The following is an 8880-nucleotide window of genomic DNA, read 5'->3' as shown; positions in this document are numbered from 1 at the left end:
AAGCCACACGTCCAATAATTATGGGTTCGATTTCTTGATGAAATATTATATTTTACTCATGTATTTCAGAAGTAGATCAAAGAAAAATTCTCAATAGCCAGGAAAAAACAAAACCAACATATGCTTCTTAATTTGTCCGTTGAAACTTCTTGCGTACATCCTTTCTCTAAAGTATTATAAATAGCAACTCCTCTCTTACACAAAATCATCAACTAGAAATGAATACAACAAGTGTTTCGTTGCTCTCACTTCTTATTGTTTCTCTATTCTCAATTTCATGGGGAGTTTCAGCTCATACCCATGAAGATTTTCTTCAATGTCTCTGTCTTCATTCTCAAAACTGCTCATCTATATCCAAAGTCATCTACACCAAAAACAACTCTTCATATTCATCTATTTTGCAGAGCTCTATACAAAACTTGCGATTCAATTCATCTGAAACCCCTAAACCTCACCCATGAGTCTCATATTCAAACATCCATATATTGTTCCAAAAATCATGACTTGCAGATAAGAATCCGAAGCGGAGGACACGACTTCGAGGGCCTTTCCTATGTTTCTGAAATCCCATTTGTCATAATTGATCTGGTAAACCTTAGATCAATCGATGTGGACATTCAGAGCAACACTGCATGGGTTGAAGCTGGTGCAACTCTTGGCGAACTTTACTATAGAATTGCTGAGAAAAGCAAAACACTTGCCTTCCCTGCAGGTATTGTCCCTACTGTGGGTGTTGGTGGACACTTCAGTGGTGGAGGGTGGGGCATGATGATGCGTAAACATGGCTTGGCTGCTGACCATGTCATTGATGCTCGTATAATCGATGTCAACGGCAGAATTCTCGACAGAGAAGCGATGGGGGAGGACCTCTTCTGGGCCATCAGAGGAGGCGGGAGTGCTAGTTTTGGTGTCATTCTTGAATGGAAAATAAATTTGGTTCCTGTTCCATCAACAGTGACCGTTTTCGCAGTTGCCAGGACATTGGAACAAAATGCTACCAAGCTTGTCCATAGGTGGCAATCCATTGCACACAAGTTTGATGAAAACCTATTCGTCGAAGTCCACATAACAAGAGTGAACACCACCTATCAAGGCCAAAACAGAACAACAATACAAGCTACATTCGACTCATTGTACCTTGGTGGAGATGATGAACTCATTCAATTGATGCAAGAAAGCTTCCCTGAGCTGGGATTGGTGAAACAAGACTGTATCGAAATGAGTTGGATCGAATCAGTCCTACACTTTGCTGGTTTCTCAAGTGGAGAGTCCCTTGATGTTCTGTTAGACAGGACTAATCCGATAAGAGGATACTTCAAAGGAAAATCAGACTATGTGAAGAAGCCAATTTCGGAAAATGGGCTCAACGGAATTTGGGAAAGGTTATTTGAAGAAGAAGCCGCGATGGCTCAGCTGTTCATGACCCCATGTGGTGGAAGAATGAATGAAATTTCTGAATCTGCAATTCCTTACCCACATAGAGCTGGGAATTCATACAGTTTTCTGCAAACGGTGTTTTGGGATGAAGAGGGGACAGAGGCTTCTGAGAGGTATGTGAGTTGGAGCAGAAGGCTTCGTAGGTACATCGGTCCTTATGTTTCCAAGGATCCCAGAGAAGCACAAATCAACTATAGAGATCTTGACATAGGAGTGAATAATAATGAAGGCAACACAAGCTACACACAAGCAAGCATTTGGGGCATTAAGTATTTCAAGGGTAACTTCAAGAGATTGGTACATGTGAAGACCAAGATTGATCCTGCTAATTTCTTCAGGAATGAACAGAGCATTCCAGCTTTGTCATCATGGGGAAGAAGAAGAAGTGAGGCTCTCTGTCTCTCGCTCTCTCTCCCTCTCCTTTCTTCCACTGCTAACATAAACCGTCCTTAAGCCACACGTCCAATATTATAACCTTCAGCTTCAACATCTGATTAAAATGATTTATTCAATCTCTCCCCGAAATGGTAGTTGGTTCATTTGCCGGGTACCCATACTTTCTTCATTTAAGAATCTTCATCAAAGACTATACTTATTTTGAATGGCTTATACTAATTTTGAATAGCTTGTTGTTTGCAAAAAAATTGGGAGCCGTGCCAGAATCTCCAAAGATTCAGAGAAGTCTAACAAAAAGGAAATTCTTTTAGAACGTTAAGGCCATTGTGGAAGGTTTTGATTTGCCTTCTATGAAAGGACTTTTAATGAGACTACAATGCTAACTAGAGAATTAAAATACAAGTACATGAATGTAAAAAAATTGAAATAAACTTGTATTGAAATTGCATGAATTGAAATACAATGTATTGAAGTTTGATTGATGTCGTTGAGAGAGATTCAAATGACTGCCCCTTCCTTTTCATCATCTCTTTATAAAACACTTGTCCCAGCTGAGAAGCTCAACTTCCAGACCCACGAATTGTCTTCTTCCAGCGATGCCATGTGTCCCACGTTCTATTTTTCAGTTTGAATATGAAGATGCCATGTGTCCTCTATATATATATATATGTGTGTGTGTGTGTGTGTGTGTGTGTGTGTTCCAGTTATAATGAATGTAGCCACGTTAACTTCCCTTCCTTCCAAGTTTTTAGCAAATCAAATAATCTCCTTTTTCTTTATAGCAATTTGATGACAACGTTAATTGGGAGGTTTTGTATCTATCTATATATCAAAGCCACCTCCTTAATTATAGCACATACCTTATCCATTATTCATAGTATGGGCCTACTTTGGGTTCCCACAAGGCCTGTTACCTGGCTAAATTAAAATGGCTTTTTGTTCCTATTTCAATTCTATCAGGTGTAATCCTCTATCAAATGCCATTTGTCACCACACTATTGGACCATAATTTGGTCCGCTTGTCTTTTTTTCATTTGTCCATGTTGACGTTAAAGTGGCTGCCACTTAGGCTGCCATTTTTGTGTGTCAACATTATGACCCCCAAATTTTAAATTTTTTACAGTTGCCTAGGCTGATATGATTTTTAAAACTAATAGTAGAAATAAAATGGCAAATAAACTGACTCCGAGCAATCATCAATTTCCTTTATTTCGAACCACCACTAAGATGGTCTTTATTCCATAGCCCTGGCTGATCAAGGTTCCTCCATAACTTCCCATAAAGTTGGCCGATAAAAGTATCGGCTATTTGAACCCATGATGGACTTCACCATCAAATCTTTATATTTTGTTGTCTCTATATATTATCTTTTTACATCATATATATCTTGTATAAAACATCAGAATGACTCTTTTTTGCCTCAACTTTGTTTCTTTCCATGACAACTATCAAAAACGAAAACATTATACAAATCAAAAAATTAATTCATAGTTAAAATAAATATTAGGATATTTTTAATTTTTCAAAAAAAGTTTTAAATAAAACAAAAATTGTCATGTCCACATAACTAAAAACATAGGCAAGGCGAGGGTTTTTTCAAAAATTTTTGTTCTCATAAAAAAATACTCATTCATTGAATAGATTATTTCACTAAACTATAAGTCTAGCACGGCTCTCAAACTTGCTCGTTGAATTTGGGAGCTTATAAGAAAGAACAAATGAAATTGAAGAAAATGTAAAGTGATTTTTTTTTTTTTTTTTAATAATCATCATTTTCACATTTTAATTCTAATAAAAAATTACTTTTCTTGTATGAATTTCCAAAGACACAAATTCTATACAAACAAATACGAATAGGACATTAGTTTCAAAACTTTCCACTTTGATTTTACTCATTATGATGACTTCAGAAGTATTGATCAAAGTCATTGCATGCATAGACCAAAGGCAAAAGTGCCAAAAAAATAATAACAACAATAATAATAATAATAAATAAATAAAATCGATCTTTCGCCATATCACCGTCCACTATTTTTCGGCTTGACTCCTCACAATTATCAATGAAAGGAGTTTATCAATTTTTAAAATTTTCTCCTTCTTTTTTTTTTTTCTAACGGTTTCCACCTAACCAAAGAGAGCCTATATGAGTATATGTGTACAGTGTGTTTATCATCTATTTGTTTTATAGAGTTCCATAACCTGCCATATTCAACTCTTTTATGGATATATTGATGCCGAATTATTTGTTGTGCCATTTATATTTACATATATTTACATGTTTAGTGAAAGAGAAATGGTAGGTTTTTTATGTTGAAATATTCTGTGGCTGATTAATTAGAATCATGTTGAAAATGTACAAGAGCAGAATGTTATGTTTTCTGTTAACTGTGCTGCCTTTCACATGCCTAGTCTAGTCAATATTAATCTCGTGCATGATTTGATAGATTGTGTTGTTCTTTAAATATAAAATCTCTGTAGTAATGCAAGATTTTGGATTGAAATTAAGCATGATGGATGTCTGACATCACATTAATTTGATTATATGAAACTTTTTGTGTCACCATGTTCTACTCATTGTGTGAGCATAGATAAATTTGTGGGTTTGGCTCTTCTCCTATATCTATGTTTTTGTTTAACAATGATCTTTGTTTGGGTATAGTTACTCCCTTGGGCTGAGGCATACTACAGAAGAAGTTCTTGCTGCATGCATTGAAGCAATTGAACCTGCTCGGGCTGCATTGACGTCTCACTTACGGAACCAAGTGATGGATGAACTTATGGAAGGCTTGAAGAAACACAGTTGGTTCACAGGGTTCGATATATCTGATGCACCGCCAATGAGGTTCTCACTGGAGCAGTGGATTAAGCTAGCCAAGGAAGTTCAAGCAACAGTTTTCATTGCAGGTTCCAATTTTTAGCCATAAACTCTTTTAATACTTGCTTACGGATATAGTGTCTATTTTAATATGTGTGTGTCTATATGTGGTACTTTAGCAATTTAGCTTTAATGGATTTACTGTATCAATACATGTGTTATATTAATTCTGGAATTTTCTGCATTAATGCGTCCGTCATGAAATTTATCTAGTGCGTCCTATACTCTGTTAAATAGCTAAATATAATTGTACATGCACTTGTATTTATCTGGGAAAGATTTGTATTATTTTTAGTACTCTAAATTTAATTACTATAACGCTTTACCATGAATTGTATCATTTAAGAGAAATATGAAGAATTACTTGAATTAAAAATGTATTGTAAAATACTATTAAAAAAAAAAATGTATTGTAAAATATAATTGCATGTTCTATTTTAAGGACGCATTGTAATTTATTTGTGCTTTGCTACCTAATCAAAGATGAATTTGGTTGGTGTGGGTGTCACTTATTAGAGCTGACATGGCACGTTGACAAGTCAATACTACTCTAACCAAATCTCTCGTGGCGATTTGAAAAGTCAAAAGTCTCGAGAGACCAATCCTCGAGCACCCTAAGCCTTGGCATCACTCCAGACTCATCAAGCCTTGAGGAACCAACTCTCGAGCATATTAAGCCCTAGTATCACTCCAGGCTCGAGAGACCAACTCTCGAGCATATTAAGCCCTGTTATCACTTCAGGCCCATCAAGCCTTAAAAGACCAACTCTCGAGCATATTAAGCCCTAGAATCGTTCCAGGTCCATTAAACCTTAAGGGTCAACCCTTGAGCACCCTAAGCCTTGGCATTGTTCCAGGCCCATCAAGCCTTAAGGGTCAACCCTTGAGCATCCTAAGCCCTGGCATTGTTCCAGGCCCATCATGCCTTAAGGGTTAACCCTTGAGCATCCTAAGCCCTGGTATCGCTCCAGGCCCATCAAGCCTCGAGGGATCAACTCTTGAGCACCTTAAGCCCTGATATCGCTCTAGGCTCATCAAGCCTCGAGAAACTAACCTTGGAGCATCCATAAGACCTGGTATTGCTTCAGGCCCATCAAGCCTTGAGGGACCAACCCTTGAGCACCTTAAGCCCTGGCATCGCCCTAGGTTCATCAAGCCTCGAGGAACTAACCTTTGAGCATCTCAAACCCTGGTATCACTCCAGGATCATCAAGCCTCGAGGAACTAACCTTCGAGCACCTCAAACCTTGGCATCACTCCAGGCCCATGCAAGCCTCGAGGAACTAACCCTCGAGTACCCCAAGCCTTGGTATTATGCTAGGCAATATCCCTTTGAAGGATCAGAGCCCTAAAAGGCTCACTATCAAGATTCGCACAAAGCACGAAACGAAGGTAGGGTCTTCGCAACTATAAAGAATCTAATCTTGGGAAACTTAGGAGAATCTTGGATTGGTGGATGAGAAGTCAAGAAGTGCCTTCGCTTTCAGCAAGGCCCAATTAACAAGGTGATGGGATTATATAGATATTATGATAGCAAACCTTAAAATCACATTTAATGTTGTGTCAGGCTTGACTAACCGGCGGCCAAACAACATTTAATGCCCTTGATTAAGGGAAAAATGACATGGCAACATAGTGTAAGGCTCGATGAAAGGATTAGACCTTTTAAATCCCTAAACCACCAGGATTACTCACGTAATCCTGATTGGGAGCAATTCATGCTAGAAACCATGCACGGAAGGGACCATTGGATAACAACCAATGAAATCCAGGCCTATAAATAGTACTATCCCATGAAGGAATAACTAACCAGAAAGGGGAAGCTGTCATAAGATACTGTACACTTGCCCTACCACCATCTTAATCTTGATAGTTGGTCACATTCTCCTCCTCCTACACTGAGTATCTCCTCTGTTTCCTTCATATTTGTATTTCTGATATCGCCGTTGTATAATTATTTATTGTTTGATAAAAAAGACCTACATTTTGGCGACTCCACTGGGGATATCAGTACAAGCAGATGAAATCATAGGATATGTCGACTCACCACTCAGAACCTTCCGTTGGGGGAGATGGTGACGTTCCCCTCCACTCTTAGGCACCGTCATATGCCTCCAACGTTCGTGCACCTCACGTCACACTGTCGAAAAGTTCAACAGCCTTCCGTTCATGGAGAATTGATGTAGTTCAACGACAATCTTAACGAGTGCCTTGACAGACTAGAGGCCATGATCATGCAAAGTGCACGGGCCGAGACTGCCTCAGTGGCCAGGGTAACCCTGCCTGAGCACGACCAACTAACCAGTTCGTCCACTCATGTACCACCACTGTGGTACCCACCCACACAAGCTCAAAGAGCCCTAAAACCTACCACGGCGCAAGTTGTGCCTCCAGTCAGCCCCTTTCCCGAATATATCACTGAGTCTATGCTACGGGACTTCTTTATGAACCATGGCCCATCTGCGCGCATTAGTACTACGTATCGAGCCTCCATACCCAAAAAGCCTCGCTCAGACTCCGTACCCACAGGGGTATATGATCTTGAAGTTTCCCAAGTATGATGGTGTCAAAGGGGATGCTGATGAGCACCTACACAGATTCATAGAGTCTTTAGGCCAGCATAGCCACAACGAGGTTCTATATGATACCCTCGAATTTTCGGATGCGGGTTGGCCAGGCCCATGCCCGATTACCTGAGGATATCAAACCAATTAGCAATAAATGAACACAGAATACAATTAAGAAAACATGAGTAAATGAAACTGCTGAAAAGAAATTAGAATGATCATCCAGGTATTAAAACCTCAGAATAAAATTTTATAAATAAAGAAATATTCTGATACATCCAACTCTCCATTTCTAATACAACTCGGGAATCCAACTGGCGGACCCCTAATAAACTCCAACACTGAAATCAACAACTGAAGAACTCCAATGCCAAATCTTGAAGAAACTCCTACGTAATCGGAAGAATGAGAAGCTGTCTCTGCTTAACATGACTAAGCTCTAAGACCTGGAACCGTCCGCTACCTGAAAAATAAGAGTGGGTCAGGCTCACGAACAAGTTCTATCCTAACTACAATCCAAATAAAGACCCGACACGCAGATACATCCTAGATGTCTCAACCATATCTATATAGTCGGTAATAAAAAAATTTATATCCACACTATAGGACTCTCACTAGACTATGCTGAGGGTCTCAACCTGAATAGAAGGCAACATGCAAAATGCACCTGAGTGGGCATGACTACGTAAGCCTAACAGGGCATACCTCAACCAACATAGCTAGCTACGCATCTTACTGCATATACGCTCCCTAACCATCGACCATGAGACTCAAGCTCAGATTGCGGTACCATAATTTTTATATATAAATTCCCATCCAAACCAATGTAGTGCCGCTCAACTGTTCGTTGCCATGACATAACATAAAATTAGGATCTAAATGTTTTAATTAAATCCCTATCCTTCCTATTAATAGAAAATATAAACAACCGTCCAATATGCCGTTCAACTGTTTTAGTTGAGAGGACATGAAACCATGTAGGATTTAACTGTTTTAGTTAATCCATTCTGTATGTATGAATGGGTTAAAATTAGCATTTTGATCTAATCCGTCCTTCCGTATGTCACCGTCCCATACCAGTACATACCATGCATATGATTCGTAAATGATGCATTAACTCAATCAGTACACCAAATACAATCCACATAAATCCATGTAACTGAAAAAATAGAATTGGAACAGTTCATCAACTAAATATCCAAAACAATATCCATGAAATTGATGAGACAAAACTTAATCATTCGTCAACTTAAAATCCAGAATCCATTCATATAATTGACAGAAAATATGCAATTAATTCTTCAATTAAGTCCAGGTTAACTCCCATGTAAATTACAAAACCTATGTTTTAGTTCAGCAATTTAAGTCCAAAACCATCATCCAATTAATTGCAGAATAGTGTATCTAATAATTCAGCAATTTAAAGCAAATCTTTTACTCATATAATTTCAGGAAAATTAATGTTTCAGCAATATATAAAAATCCAGAGCATGCACAGGTCCAATCTGTTAAATAAAAGACTTTACTGTGCATCTAACACAAGAATTAGAAACATGTTATAATTCATTAAATTGCCGTATTAGAACAAGCAAGTAATTTCCTATC

The 8880-nt window shown here is 38.3% G+C and overlaps 1 pseudogene; it reads left to right on the top strand.

The window, feature by feature from the left end:
• Window positions 1-218: 218 nt before the first annotated feature.
• LOC132271647 (tetrahydroberberine oxidase-like) lies at window positions 219-1890 on the top strand (annotated as a pseudogene).
• The last annotated feature ends 6990 nt before the right edge of the window (window positions 1891-8880 follow it).

This window comes from Cornus florida, unplaced genomic scaffold (genome assembly GCF_030987335.1).
Source record: "Cornus florida cultivar Cherokee Brave unplaced genomic scaffold, ASM3098733v1 CherokeeBrave_3.0.0_Hap2_Chr01, whole genome shotgun sequence".
Classification (NCBI taxonomy): Eukaryota; Viridiplantae; Streptophyta; class Magnoliopsida; order Cornales; family Cornaceae; genus Cornus; species Cornus florida.
The sequence above is the reverse complement of the archived record's forward strand: the minus strand, read 5'-3'. Positions and strand labels throughout refer to the sequence as shown.